The sequence below is a fragment of the Mustela nivalis genome, assembly GCF_964662115.1.
Source record: "Mustela nivalis genome assembly, chromosome: 8".
In the NCBI taxonomy this organism is placed as follows: domain Eukaryota; kingdom Metazoa; phylum Chordata; class Mammalia; order Carnivora; family Mustelidae; genus Mustela; species Mustela nivalis.
This window is the reverse complement of record NC_139027.1, coordinates 37,683,471-37,697,140: the sequence shown is the minus strand read 5'-3', so window position 1 is coordinate 37,697,140 and position 13,670 is coordinate 37,683,471. Positions and strand designations below refer to the sequence as shown.

General features: G+C 51.8%; 1 gene segment (V, D, J or C); it reads right to left on the bottom strand.

Annotated features, from left to right (window-relative positions):
* Positions 1–13,389, bottom strand: part of LOC309870877 (immunoglobulin kappa light chain-like) — a 613,762-nt gene extending 600,373 nt beyond the window's left edge. Inside the window, exons 1-2 of the V gene segment in view lie at positions 13,207–13,389; positions 12,699–13,000 (exon numbers count right to left, since the gene is read on the bottom strand).
* Between the last annotated feature and the right edge of the window lie 281 nt (positions 13,390–13,670).

Genomic DNA, 13,670 nt, shown 5'->3' with positions numbered 1-13,670 from the left:
GGAGCTAGACCCACTCCCAACTTCAGCAACTCCGGAGGGGGAGATGGTGTCTGGCGTCCCTTTAGCAGGAGACCGGGAGCTGCCAGGTGCCCTTGCGTCTGCCCACGGAGATGCTGATGCTGTCCAGGGAGAGCTGGCTCCTGCTCCTGCCCCCACCCCTGCTGCCACTGCTCCCACTTGCCCTGCCCCTGCCTGTGCTCCTGTTCTGGCCCTTGATACAGAACTCCCCTTGGTCCCACCCCTTCCGCGAACCCTCACTGTGCCCCTGTTCCTGCCCCAGACCCAGCTCCTACCCTGGACCTTGCACCGGCCATCACCCCTACACTTGCCCCAGCTTCTGCCCCTGCCCCTGCCACTGCCCCTGCCCCTGTCCTTTCTCCTTTCCCTGCCAGGGCCACTGCCCCTGCACCTTCCCCAGACCCAGGTCCTACCCCTCTTCTGGCCCCTGCCCCTGCCTCTGCCCCAGCCAGGAAGGCCTCCACTAACCCTGCCTGTGCCCCTGATCCTGCCCCAGACCCAGCTCCTGCCCTTGACCCTGTACCAGTCATCACCAATGCACTTGACTCAGTTCTTGCTCCTGCCCCTGCCCCTGTCCTTTCTCTTTTCCCTGCCACGGCCACTGTCCCTGCACCTTCCCCAGACCCAGGTCCTACACCTCTCCTTGCCCCTGACCCTGCCCCTGCCAGGAAGGCCTCCATTTTCCCTGTCTGCGCCACTGTTCCTGCCCCAGACCCACCCCCTGCCCTAGACCCAGACCTGCCCCTGCGTCTTCCCCTTCAACTGCCACCATCCCATCCCCTGGACCTGCCAGGACCACTGCCCCTTCCCCTGCCCCTGCCTAGGCCCCTGTTCCCGCCCCAGACCCAGTCCCTATCATTGGCTCCTGCTCCTTTCCCTGCCCTTGCCTGTGATCCTGTTCCTGTCTCTGACCCAGCTCCTGCTCTGGATCCTGCACTGGCCACTACTGCTGAGCCTCTCCCCACCCCTAGCCCAACCCCTGCCCCTACACCTCCTCCTGCGGGGATCACAGACCCCCATCCAGAGCCCACCACTCTGCGGGGAGATCTCCCCATAAAAATGCCGTCAGCTCCATCCCCTGACCCCGACATCCCCCCAGAATGTTTCAGCCCCTCCCCTTCTGTTCTTCCGCTACTGTATGTAGTCCCCATTCTAGTCGCTATCCATCTCCTGTATGCTGTGTATTATTTATTTTAAATAAAAGTTCTTGTTTTCCCTTGAACACGTCATGAGCATGAAGTGCCTTCCCAACACTGTCCACCACGCCACAGAACATGGTTGCAGGATAGCTCCTTCCCCAAAGGAGACCCTGAGCCAAAGCCCTCCTGCCCATTGTTCCCCCAGCCTGGCCCCTCACAACCCCAGCTGCTTTCTCTTTCTGTTCCTGCACGTGTTCTGGAGGTTTCTGGAACTGGAATCCCTCAATAGGTGCCTTTGTTTCTGCACCTATTTTAAGAGGCCCTTGTTTGGGGTTTGGTTTGGTTTGGTTTGGTTTGGTTTTTATTTCTTCTGTCTGTTTGACATAGAATTTCCCTTATTGAATGCTGAGACGCCCAATGGATTACAGAGGAGGTGTCATCCTAGGACCCCCTTTAGGAATTCTGGGCACAATCTCGGGTCCAAGGCCCCTGTTCCTGCAAGTGTCGACACGACAGTCGGTCCCCAGGCAGGACACGGCTGTTTCCTCCTGGGGCCCACACAGGAACTAGGGAAATGCAGAAAGCTGGAAGACACACCACAGAGGGCAAAAGCATTGCTCACAACCCTAGGCCAGAGAAAGGTCTCACATGGGTCTGCTCCAATCCATGCTCCAAGTCACTGGGTCCCACAGGGACAGAGACAGGGACAGAGACTAAGCACGTGCAAGTTCAAGGGGGAGGAGAGGCACACAGGGAGAATGTGTTAGGAGATGCAGGAGCTCCCGGGAAAGGTCGCAGGGAAAGGAAACCCTGGGGAGGCAGTACTGGTCACCCTCAGACTGGCAGGTGTTTGGTCTGGGGACCAGCAACCCTGGGGAGAACATGAGGAAGCAGAGGTCGAATGCAGGCCCCCTGGAGAGAAGGGGGACAGGCACCCCTGACTGGGACAACAGTGAGCGGCACCCATCCCAGGCCACAGGGGCACCTATCACCTAGCAGGGCTCAGCCTGGGACTCATCCCCTGAAACTCTGGCTCGGTGGGTCACAGATGTGTTTTCAGTAGGAGTTGGCACAGAAGTGGTGGAGACAGCAGGGAATGGAACAGTGTTCATGGCCAAGGAGATGGAGGGGATCCTCATCCCAGTCCTCCTGACACAATGTCCTGGGGCTACTTTCTCAGTGTTGCCTGGGGCACAGGATCGCGGCAGGCCCTCCTGAATCCCACTCCTGCCACCCTACTCCTGGGGACATTCATAATAGTTTCAGAAGGAGGTGGAGAGGATCCAGGATCACAGAGGGCCAAGGAGAAGGAAGGTCAGCACTGGGAGGACAGATGGACCAGACCCGGGCCGCCTTGCAGGGCTTAATCCTAACCCTAACCAGAACCCTAATACGAAGCCGAATCTGAACCGGACCCCGAACCCGAACCCATAACCCTAACCCTGAACCTGAATGTGCCCCCGAACCTTAACCTCAAATCCTAACCCTGACCCTAACCCGAAACCTCACCCTAACCCTAAAACTACCCTTAACGCTAACCCTAACCCTAACACTAACACTAACAATAATGCCTAACCCTGATGCGGACACTGCCTGTGAGCCTGATTCGAACCCTAACACTAACCCTAAACCAAACCCTAACCCCAAACCCTAACCCTGACCCTAACCCTGACCCTGACCCTAACCCTAACCCTGACCTGGACCCTGACCCTAAAACTAACCCTGGCCCTGACCTGAACACTGACCCTGACCCTGGCCCAGTCCCTAAACCTAACCCTTACCTTAACCCTAACCCTGGCCCTGACCATGACCCTGACCCTGACCCTAACACTAACCCTGACCGTGACCATAACACTGACCACGAACCTGTCCCTAAACCTAACCCTGACCCTGACTATGAGGCTGACCCTAACACTAACCTTAAACCTAAACCTGACCCTAACACTAACGCCTTACCCTGACCAGGACCCTGACTGTGAGCCTGACTCGAACTGTAACCCTACCCTGACCCTGACAATGACCCTAACCCTGACGCTACACGGACCCTAACACTGACCATGACTGAACCCTGACCCTGACCCTCAATCTAACCGTGACCCTGAATGTGAGCATGACCCTACCCTAATCCTAACCCTAACCCTAAACCTAACCATGACTGTGAGCTTGACCCTAACCCTAAACCTACCCTGACCCTGACCCTAACCCTAACCCTGGCCCTGACCCTGACCCTAACTCTAACCCTAACCCTAACTATAACCCTCATCCTAACCCAAAGGCCTCAGTCAAACCCTAACCTTCCCTGTCCACCTTCCCACCCACTGACTCAAGCCAGGACTATATTCAAGGACAGGCTGGACCTCTGTCCCAGGGAACAACCAGGAAGTCCAAGCAGAGGGAGAGAGAAGTTGAAGGGGCCCACTGATCTCCCTGCCCCGATTGGCCTCCACTGGTGTCTCCAAGTCCTCTGGCTCAACCCCGCCTTGAGCGGGACCCTGGGAGGGATTCTGAATTCCAGGCGAGCTGGGTGGGGGGTACTCGATGACCTTTGCATTCCCAGATGTCCAACCCCCCTGGCCTTGCACCCTGAGCCTTGCTTCCCAGGAGAGGCACGGTTCCGGTGCTCAGAAGACTTTGGGACCACGGAGCACTTGGCAGTGGTGAGGGAACATGGGGAACCAGTCAGGGACAGTGCCATGGTCGCGTACACATCCACCACAAGGCTGGGTCACGGTACAGGGGCTGTATGCAGTTCTCCTGTGCACAACTGGCCCTCTCGGAATGGAGGTCTGTGTGCCTGGTGCACCTTTCCTCCACCTCCACCTAACCCTGGAGGAACAGCCAGGTTCAAGCATTTCCATGTCCAACCCTCAGGGACAGTTGGGAACCTGGGCTCAAGGGAGGCAGAGACTGGCCCAGGACAAAAGATGGGTATAGAGTCCAAGAAGCAGAGCTTCCCTCCAGTCCTAGGCAATCCCTGACCCTCCCATGAGGTTTGCTTTGAGGGTGAGAGCTCCTCAGATCCTTGGGGAGAGCTACCCACCCCATCCCATGTGGGGACATGACCTCGGGCATCCCCAGACATCTAGAGGCATATGTGTTTGAGTGTGCATGTGCACACATACGCCCTCACTCACACACACACACACACACACACACACACACACCCTCCACTCTGCCCAGCTAGGGGTCAGAGGGGGAGACACCCTGGGAAAATGGTGGGTAACCAGGGGGAAAGAAGAAAGAGGTTGGAGACAGCTGGGCCATGGGGTCAGGGGAATCAGGACTCCTGGCAAGGACTTTGGAGATTCAAAGCATAGGGAGGGGAGACAGGACAGGCTGATGGTCAAGAGGTCCCCAAGGGGCCCAGGGACTTTGCCAGGGCACTGGGTGGGAACAGGGTCTGGGGCCTGGTGTCCATCACCACCCTGGACTACTGGAAGTAGGAAGAGGTACCCCCCAATGTGGACAGGGCTACAACACCGAAGGCATCCCCTTACTCTTGTGCCGGTGGGGCCACAGAGACAGGGTGTCCCTAGTCTCCCACAGGCTTGGAGAAGAGCCTGTTGGCCTTGAATCTCTATCCCTGACCCACTGTGCTCCCAGTCTTGGGAAAATGCTTTCTACTCCCTCGAGGTCCTTCTGAGCAGAAGATAGCCTGGGGGCTCGGGGGGCTGACATTGTGGGCTTGCAGAATGTGGCAGAGCACTAGACTCCTGGCCTGGGGACCAAGGTCAGGACCCTCCTTGGTGCAGCCTCAGGGTCCCCATTGGGAAGAGGTTCCAGAGTCAGTGCTCTGCACAGGGTGAGAAGGCCTTACTTAGCAAGGAACCAAGCACCAGCACAGGAGAGGGAAACAGGGACAAGGGAGACTTCGGAGGTTTCTCCCATCACCCCTGGAGCCCACAGATCCTGCTCCTGTGAGACACACATACGCAGAGACAGATGCAGACACACAGACAAAGACAAAGACAGAGACAGACACTGAACACAGGAGAGATGGAACCAGGAGAAGTCCCAGACTTTCCTCAATCAGCTGGGAAATGACAGCCAAACATTTTGTCCTCTTCTCTGTCCCACGGGCCATCCACCCTGGGAGGACAGATTTGGGAATGCCCGGGGACCCGTGTGGGGGCTGGCCAGCACATGGGTGCAGACGAGGCCCTTGGACCTCAACCTAATGGGAGCCCCGGGAAGTCTGTGTCACCAAGGTCAGAAGCCATGCACTGGAACCTTACCACGGGGGATGGGACACAGGTAGGAGGAGGGTGGCTTTGCCTGGATCCCAGAGCAGATCCAGGCCCCTCTGGGCTGTGTTCCATGCCCCTGCCCCGCCCCTGGCTCAGCCGAGCCTGTCCAAGTGTGTGCACCAGCCTCCTGACAGAGCAGGGATAGAATGTATGCAGAGGTCCTACCCCTGATGGCATCCCTAGAAGGAGAAGCCAGAACACCCCCAGTGTGCAGACGGGGAGACTGCGGAGGCCCTGAGAGGCACAGGGTGTGTGCGGGCTCACAGGCCTGGGCAGGAGCAGGAGCCCGGTCTGAACCCAGCTCTGTGCCCTCCCAGGGGTACAACAGCTGCACCGAGGCCTCCCAGTGGCTGTGGGGAGGCTGTGTGGGGGTCACTGGATGAACAGAGCATGGGGTGGAGGGTGAGCCTTGAGCAACTGGGGGAGGGGCGCTCTCAGGGAGCTCTGGTGGGAGTAGGAAGTCGGGTAAGGACCCCCCAGGCAGTGGTGACCTCACTTCCCTGACAACAGAGCCCAACGGAATTGGAACCCACGTATCCAGGCACCCACATTCCAGAGTAAACCCCAGCTCATTTCTGGGCAGATCCTGAAGGAAGCGACATGTTCTGGTGCTGCCTACCGAAGCCAACAGGATGCAGGCAGAGGAGAGCTCGCCCGCCAAACAGTCCCCTCACTGGGCAGGTCGAGTCAGGCTTTCCTGACGCTTCTGGCCCTTTGGCACAAAGAATCCAAAGGTGACACCGGGAGGCTCGGAGTCAGACAGCCCCACAGCTTCTGTCCGACCCGTGTAGGCATAGGTCTCATCCCCGTGTGTGTGTGTTTGTGTGTGTGTGTGTGTGTGTGTGTGTAAGAGAGCTCACCGGGGTGGAGACGCCCCGAGCAAGAGCAGGTTGATGAGGGGTCAGATGCCTGGTGGGCAGGTCATGTTCACACCCCAGTTTAAGGCTGGCTAGGTGGGATGGGTTGAGACCCAGGTGCGGGGACTATCCTGAGACCCTGCAGGGACGGGGCACTGACCCAGGTGCGGGGCTGTGCACACACAGGTCTGCGTGGGATCTGGGAGAAGCAGGGACACTGGGCATGAGGACCTTTCTCACAGCATGTAGATAAAAAACATGAAACTGACAGTAGCTCCATAATTTCATACACTTCAAAACACCTGTTTATTACATTCTACCTGTCCCTTCAATTACAACTAATCTTAAAATTGTCTTATTAAAGATTGTTTAGTACGAAGCTTCATATAAAATAGTGGTCTTCATCAAATGTGACAATATTTAAATTTAACATTTACTGCTAGGACTGTGGCTACTTAGCATAAGTTGCTGTAGCAGTTTTCAAAACCGAGATCCTAAATTCTCTGAAGAATTCTCATAATTCTTTTTTGACACATCGGTATGCTATGCTCTGCTCATTTCAAGTGTAGCTACTGTATCTCTCCACACAACTCTGTAGCAATCTCAAAGACTATATTCCCTTGCTTGGACTTTTCATCCCTGTGATTTACTCATTCCATGACTGGAAGCAGATTCCTCCCAATCTCCTTCACACATTGGACCCCTCCTGCCTGTTCCCTTTCCCTCAGGCAACCCCCAGTTTGGTCTCTGTATTTATGGGTCTTTATGCTTTTTTGTTTGTTTGTTTGCTTTGTTTTGCTTTCTGTTTTAGATTCCATATATTAATAAAATCAAATGATGTTTGCCTTTCTTTGGACTTACTTCACCTCCCATAATACCCTACTGGGTCATGTTGTCCCAAATGGTTAGATTTCATTCTTTTTATGGCTGAGTAAAATTTCATTGTATATATGGACATAATCTCTACAGGATTAGGACGTTATATGTGCTATGGGTTTACCAGTCTGTTTGGGAGCTTGAAGAGAAAGATATATTAATGGTTCTCAGCCATATTTCCTGTGGGGTTAGTGTGTATAGAATGTTACCTAGAGAATATAGCACAAAAACAGAGTAATGGGGAAAGAAGAAATTCAGAGAGTGGGAAAATAAGCAATAATAAATTTTGAAGGATATCAAATATTATCCTACTGAAAATATCACAGAATTTCTTAGCTCAAAAATGGAGAACTGGGTGTGGTGGAAAAACAATGAATACTGTTGCGCTGAAAATAAATTTTAAAAAATGTATATAATTGTGTTGCCACAAATATGCCTCAGGCTTCTGACTCTCAGGCTGAGTAATTGTCTCTCACCCATGCACACAAGCCAGGAGGGTCAGGGTGAGGTTCCTGGTGGCTGTCGCTGGCAGTTTACCACTCAGCAGATGGACTGATCATGTCCCTTCTGGAGCTGGTTGTTCCCCGCTGAGGCAGTTTTCTCCCAGGGGTCCGGACTCGGTCCAGAGCACTCAGCTGCAAGTTACTGCCCTGAGTTCCCCAGCACTTGCCTCTGATGCCAGCTCAGAGTCTCTGCTGGGCCCTCTCCCTGCTCAGGCAACACACATGCCCAGTGGGGACCGCCAAACTGAGAGGTTTGTGTTTGGGCCTGAACCACTGTGAGAGGATACTGTATACTTTGTTGACAGTAATAAACTCCCACATCGTCAGCTTCCACCCTGCTGATTCTCAGGGTGAAATTTGTCCCTGACCCACTGCCACTGAACCTATCTGGGACCCCAGTGAAACAGTTGGAAACCTTTTAGATGAGGAACTGTGGGGACTGGCTTCTGCCGGAACTAATGCAAATAGGTGTTTCTATGACTGTGTACGAGTCTCTGACTGGCCCTGCAGGAGAGGGAGGCCGGCTCTCCGGGGGTGACGGACAGGGATAGTGGGGTCTGTGTCAGCATGATAACCCCGCTGGATCCTAAAGTATTGAGAGGTAAGTATAGATTGTGGAAAACTTTATAAGCCATTTTAATAATTGTAGATTTCATTGATGATAGGCTAAATAATATTTTGTGAGTTGATTCCTACTCTAAATATTTCCAATATCCATGGATAATCCAATATTTGCTGGACACAGAGAGACCTTTTTTTTTTTTTTTTTTTTTCAGTTTCTCACTAAAGCACTGTTCTTCATTCCCTTTAGTTTCCTCATAATTTTCCTTGATCTCAAAACCAAATACCCCTATTGGAGGTCAACCTCACTCCTGGACAGAGCACACATAGGGACTAACAGCACCCAAACAGCTCACCCTCCTCTCACCACAATATCCTTACTCATCCTCCCTCTCATCTTACCTGGGACCCAGAGCATCAGCAGCCCCAGGAGCTGAGAAGGGAACCTCATTTTGAGAATCTGACCTGATGAGTCCTAATAAGTAAACACAAGCTCAGAGCTGACCTTTATGTCAGACTTCCAAGGCAAGGTCCTCCCCAGGGGACAATATGCAAATCCTGTGGTGGGTGTGGCAGAGTGCAAAGGGCCAAAGGCAGGGTGCAGGTCCCTCTCCTGGGAGAGCAGTAACTTCAAATGTCTTCTGTGTTTGGAGGGAAACTAACAGAGACAAATTCCCTAGTACCTCTAGCGGAAGCAGGATCTCCCTGTGATAATTAGGATCTGTGGCACGACACAGTGCTCCTAGCCCTGCCTTCTGAGAAAGCTCCAGAGACCCTGATGGTACAGGCATGTGTTTACAGAGTCCATTTCTGGCAGGTGAAAGGCCATCCTGCCTGGTTCCTGTCAGCTAATGTCCAGGAGGAAACTGGTCCCACTCCCTCTCCAGCTGATTGTCCAGCAATTTCCAGATCCCAGGATGAACTAAAGTCTCTAGGATCTGCTGTTTCCTGATTAATGGTTTTAGACAATTTAATAATGACTTAAAATGAATTAAACTCATGCTTGTTATCCGGAACTAGCCGACTACATTTTACTGGTTTCCTGGACTTGTTTCTAAGTAAGTTTCTCTAGAGGGGAGAGTCAGTTTAAGTTTACTGCACAAATAACAAAATGGCTATTTACCCAAGATGAAGTTGCTCTGGCTAAATAGGTCCTTACAGAGAATACAGAAGCCCAAAGGAGGCCAAGGTAGGGGTGGTGATGGATGTGAAACTGACTCAGCACACTCAGGCTTCTTCTGGAGTTCATTCTACCTGTAATGTTCTACAAAACAAAAAAAGAAGACAAGGTAAGACCTTGGCCAGATACATGATGGGTCTCATAGAAAAAGGACCTAAAAATCGGACAAGGAGAAAAGGACAAGTAAATAGATCTAGGACAGAAGAAGTCATTTTTTTTTTTTTTAACTTTTTATTTTTTATAAACATATATTTTTATCCCCAGGGGTACAGGTCTGTGAATCACCAGGTTTACACACTTCACAGCACTCACCAAAGCACATACCCTCCCCAATGTCCATAATCCCACCCCCTTCTCCCAAACCCCCTCCCCCCAGCAACCCAAGTCATTTTTAAGAAAGACAAAGAGATGGAGAAACCTGAATCAAAGGAACACAGACAATTACATCCAGTTCTTAGTTTCTGAACAACATGGGGAGGTTACTGTGTGAGCCCCATAGTCATATGATTGTTAAATTATAAAACAGGTTATGTGGAAAACACGAACACACAGACACATGTCAGCCTGAGATCCTCCTCTCTCATAGTCTGACCCTTTTACCCAAACCACCCAGAGACCCTGGGTCACTAGGAGAAGTACCAAAGGGAGTTGAGCATCAAGGCACAGCTGCCTGGGGAGGATTTTGTTTACACCCAGAGCACTGTGGGAGGCGTCTCCTTCCTCTACTGGCAGTAATAACTGGCAGCATCACCATCCTCCACGGGATCAATCGTGAGACTGAATTCAGTCCCAGATGCATCGCCACTGAATCAGGCAAGGACCCCAGACACTCGACTGGATGCTTTATAAGTCAGGATTCTTGGATGCTGTCCTAATTTTTGTTGATACCATAAAATAAAGTGGGTATGCCCAAAATGTCACCGACTTTCTGATTGGTCTTACAAGAGATGGTGGCCCTCTGCCCTGGAGACACAGTCAAAGAGTCTGGAGACTGGGTCAGCACAATGTTCCCAGTGCAGCCTGGAATGAGAAACACAACAAATTTGACAGAGGTACTGAGAGTATCCCAGTGGAGGCCCACAGCACTGATGACCTTGGAGTCAAAGTCATGGATAACACTCTGAGGAACCAGAAAATAGAAGGGAACTGGGCAATGGAACCCCACACCAAATGTTTGATTCCAGCCACCAAGAACCCAGAGACACTGAAAGCATCGAAGCCACAGTCAGTTTGCCCACCATTTCTCCCTGTGTCCCTCTCTAACCTGGAGCCCAGAGCACCAAGATCCACAGCGGGGGATCCCCAGACCCCATCTATGAGAGCTGGACTACAGGCTGTTCCATGGAGTCCTTGACCAGCTGCTTTTAAGGATATTGAGAACAGCCTGCAGTTTTGTCTAATGATACAACATGCAAATCAGCTCAGAAGAGCTTGAGGTTGTAGAAAAAAGGGACATCTGCTCTCAGAGAACCCTGTGGGACTTGGGGTGGCCAGAAATTTCCATGTATAGCTCAAGCAATCCCAAGGGATTTAGGGACCAGTTTCTTAAATATTTGCCTTCTAGTTTGATGCCACGTGGGGGAGTGCCCTGGGCTGTCCTACTGTGAGGAAATAGGTTATTTCAGGAACACTTTTAATCCCAGAATTACCACAATAATGTATTTCACGTTGTGATTATTGTCAGGAAGAGAAAGCTGTAGTATTATAAAAGAGTGAACTAGGGTGGCCTGGTTCCAATGGAGAGAGGAAGTCGGCCCCCCTGAGTAAGAGACCTTCACATGAAGTCCTGACATGTCCTCAGGACGTGGAAAGGGTGAGAGGGCTGAGCATGGAACCTTGGTGAAGGCTGGGAACAGACACTAATCAAGGAACTTGCCTCAGTGTGGATAAGCCCAGGACTCTATCTGCTCAGTCCTAGAAACCAATGTCCTGTCTTCCTGAAGCCCTCCCAGGCAGAGCAGTCACTCCTGCTCAGAGTGGAGAACCCCCTGTGCCCAACTTCACCTTCACCCTGCCTCGAACATTGACATGTCATGGGCACGTACTGTGATAAATCCCAGAAGACAAACCCGCATCTCAGGGGTGCTGCGTGGCTCAGTTGGTTGAGCCTCTGCCTTTAGCTCCAGCCATGGTCATGGGTTACTGGCCCTGAATGCCCAAGGGATGACTTTAAAGAAAAAGGCAACAAGTGGTGAAGAGGTGCTGAGGCACAGTGTCCCGTGTTTCTAAAGTGACAGGGTTGAAGAGTGAGTGAAACAGAGCCCGTGAGTGGCTCATTCTGCTGAGCGTCTGACTCTTGGTTTCAGCTCAGGTCATGATTTCAGGCATGTGAGACGGAGCACGCATCAACAGGGTGTCTGCCTGAGAGTCTCCCCATCTCCCTCAGCCCCTCCTCACTAACAATAAATAGATAGATTAAAAAAAAAAAAAAAGAATGAGAGAATAGACTTTGTGAGAATGAGTACGCCTGGGAGAAATGGAGAAGAGAGAGAAGGGAGGTAGGAAAGGAGCCGGAGCAGAAATGAATGTGCAGGACTCTGCCCAGGAAGGCTGGGAAACAGGGCCCATGGAAAGAAAAAGCGAGAGGGACACTACCTTCCACGTGGGAGATTCTGAATAGGAGAGCTCAAAGGTTTCATCCTGGGAAGGTTTGGAGTGGGAGGGTGATGGAGAGTGAAGAAAAGGGAATAAGGAAATAAAAGAGAAATGTCCCAGGTCCAAGAGGAGCAGGAAGGGAGAACTGACCCGCAGGGTGTAACATTCCTGGCCTTTGTCAGAGGCTAAGGACAGACCTTTCTGGCTCACTCCTGCTGTGGGACCCTGGGAAAGACACAGCTTCCTGGGGCACAAAAACTCCCGACAGTATCCCTAAGACATCTTCATAGCGTTTGTCTTCACTAACCTCCCACAAAAAGGGATGCAGGAGTTAAGTTAGGTGGTTAAGTGGCTGCCTTCAGCTCAGGTCATGATCCCAGCATCCTTGGATCAAGTTCCGCATCGGGCTCCCTGCTCAGAAGGGAGCCTGCTTCTCCCTCTGTCTCCTGCTCCCCCTGCTTGTGTTCTCTCCCTCTCTGGAAAATTAATAAATACAATATTAAGGAAAAAAAAGGTGGTGGGGGGAGAGGCAGGAAAGTCCACTCCCTTCGTTTTCTGCTGGGCCATACAAGCCCTGCAAGGAGTAAGTCAGGAGATGTGACTTCTCAGGCAGATAGGGGGACACACATGTTCAGGGCTGACCGAAGAGGAAGCAGCTGGTGCAGCAAAGCCTCCCTGACCCACAGCCCCGGGGAGCAGGTTTGTGTTCGAGGCTGAAGCACTGTGGGCGGATAGTTATTATACTGCTGGCAGTAATAGCTTCCCACATCTTCAGCCTGGAGGTTGCTGATGGTGAGGGTGAAGTCTGTCCCAGACCCACTGCCACTGAACCGGTCTGGGATGCCCGTGGCCCTGCTGGATGCATCATAGATGAGGAGCCTGGGAGCCTGCCCAGGTTTCTGCTGGTACCAGGCTACATATTTGCTAACACTCTGACTGGCTCTGCAGTTCATGGTGACCCGTTGACCTGGAGACACAGCCAGGGAGCCTGGAGACTGAGTCATCGTGATTTCCCCATGGGAACCTGCAATCAGAAAAATGGTGATACAGACACACTTTATCCCAGTCACACTGAAATATGTCAGTGCAAATGTGCTTCCTAATGGTACCACATGTCAGTACATCATTGGTTCTGTTTTGGAAGTAACCAGTGTTTCTCATTATATATCTTAAAAAATTACTTAAAAGGACACTACTTCGGAAGCATTATGACCCTTTTCAGCTTCTCACCTGAGACCCACAGCAACAAGGATAGAAGCACCTGCCTCTGTGACACCATCTTCCTGCCCCTGCCTGCCTGATGCAGCTCAGCTCTCCTAGCAAAGTTCCCTTTTATACAGCCTGAGCCTCTGGTATAGGCATGGAGGGGCTTATGCAAAGCAGTCAGGGGGAACAGAAGCAAATCTCACAAGCAGAGGGTTGTGAAAGTACCCAGTGGAAATGTAAGGAGCCAAAAATAACTCCAAAACAGAGTTTACAACAGGAACACACAAAAGTCAACTAAGAAGCTCTGAGAACAATTTAGTTCTAAAATGACAAACTACTACAAGATCAAATGAGGAGCTTCCATTTTCAATTAAAAATGTCTTTAAATGGGTTCAGTGTCCAGAAAGGATGAACTTGGCTCTTCATATCAATAACCCTGGTAAAATAACAAAGTATGCTGGGAAACAAATAATGGGAGGCAGGGAGGG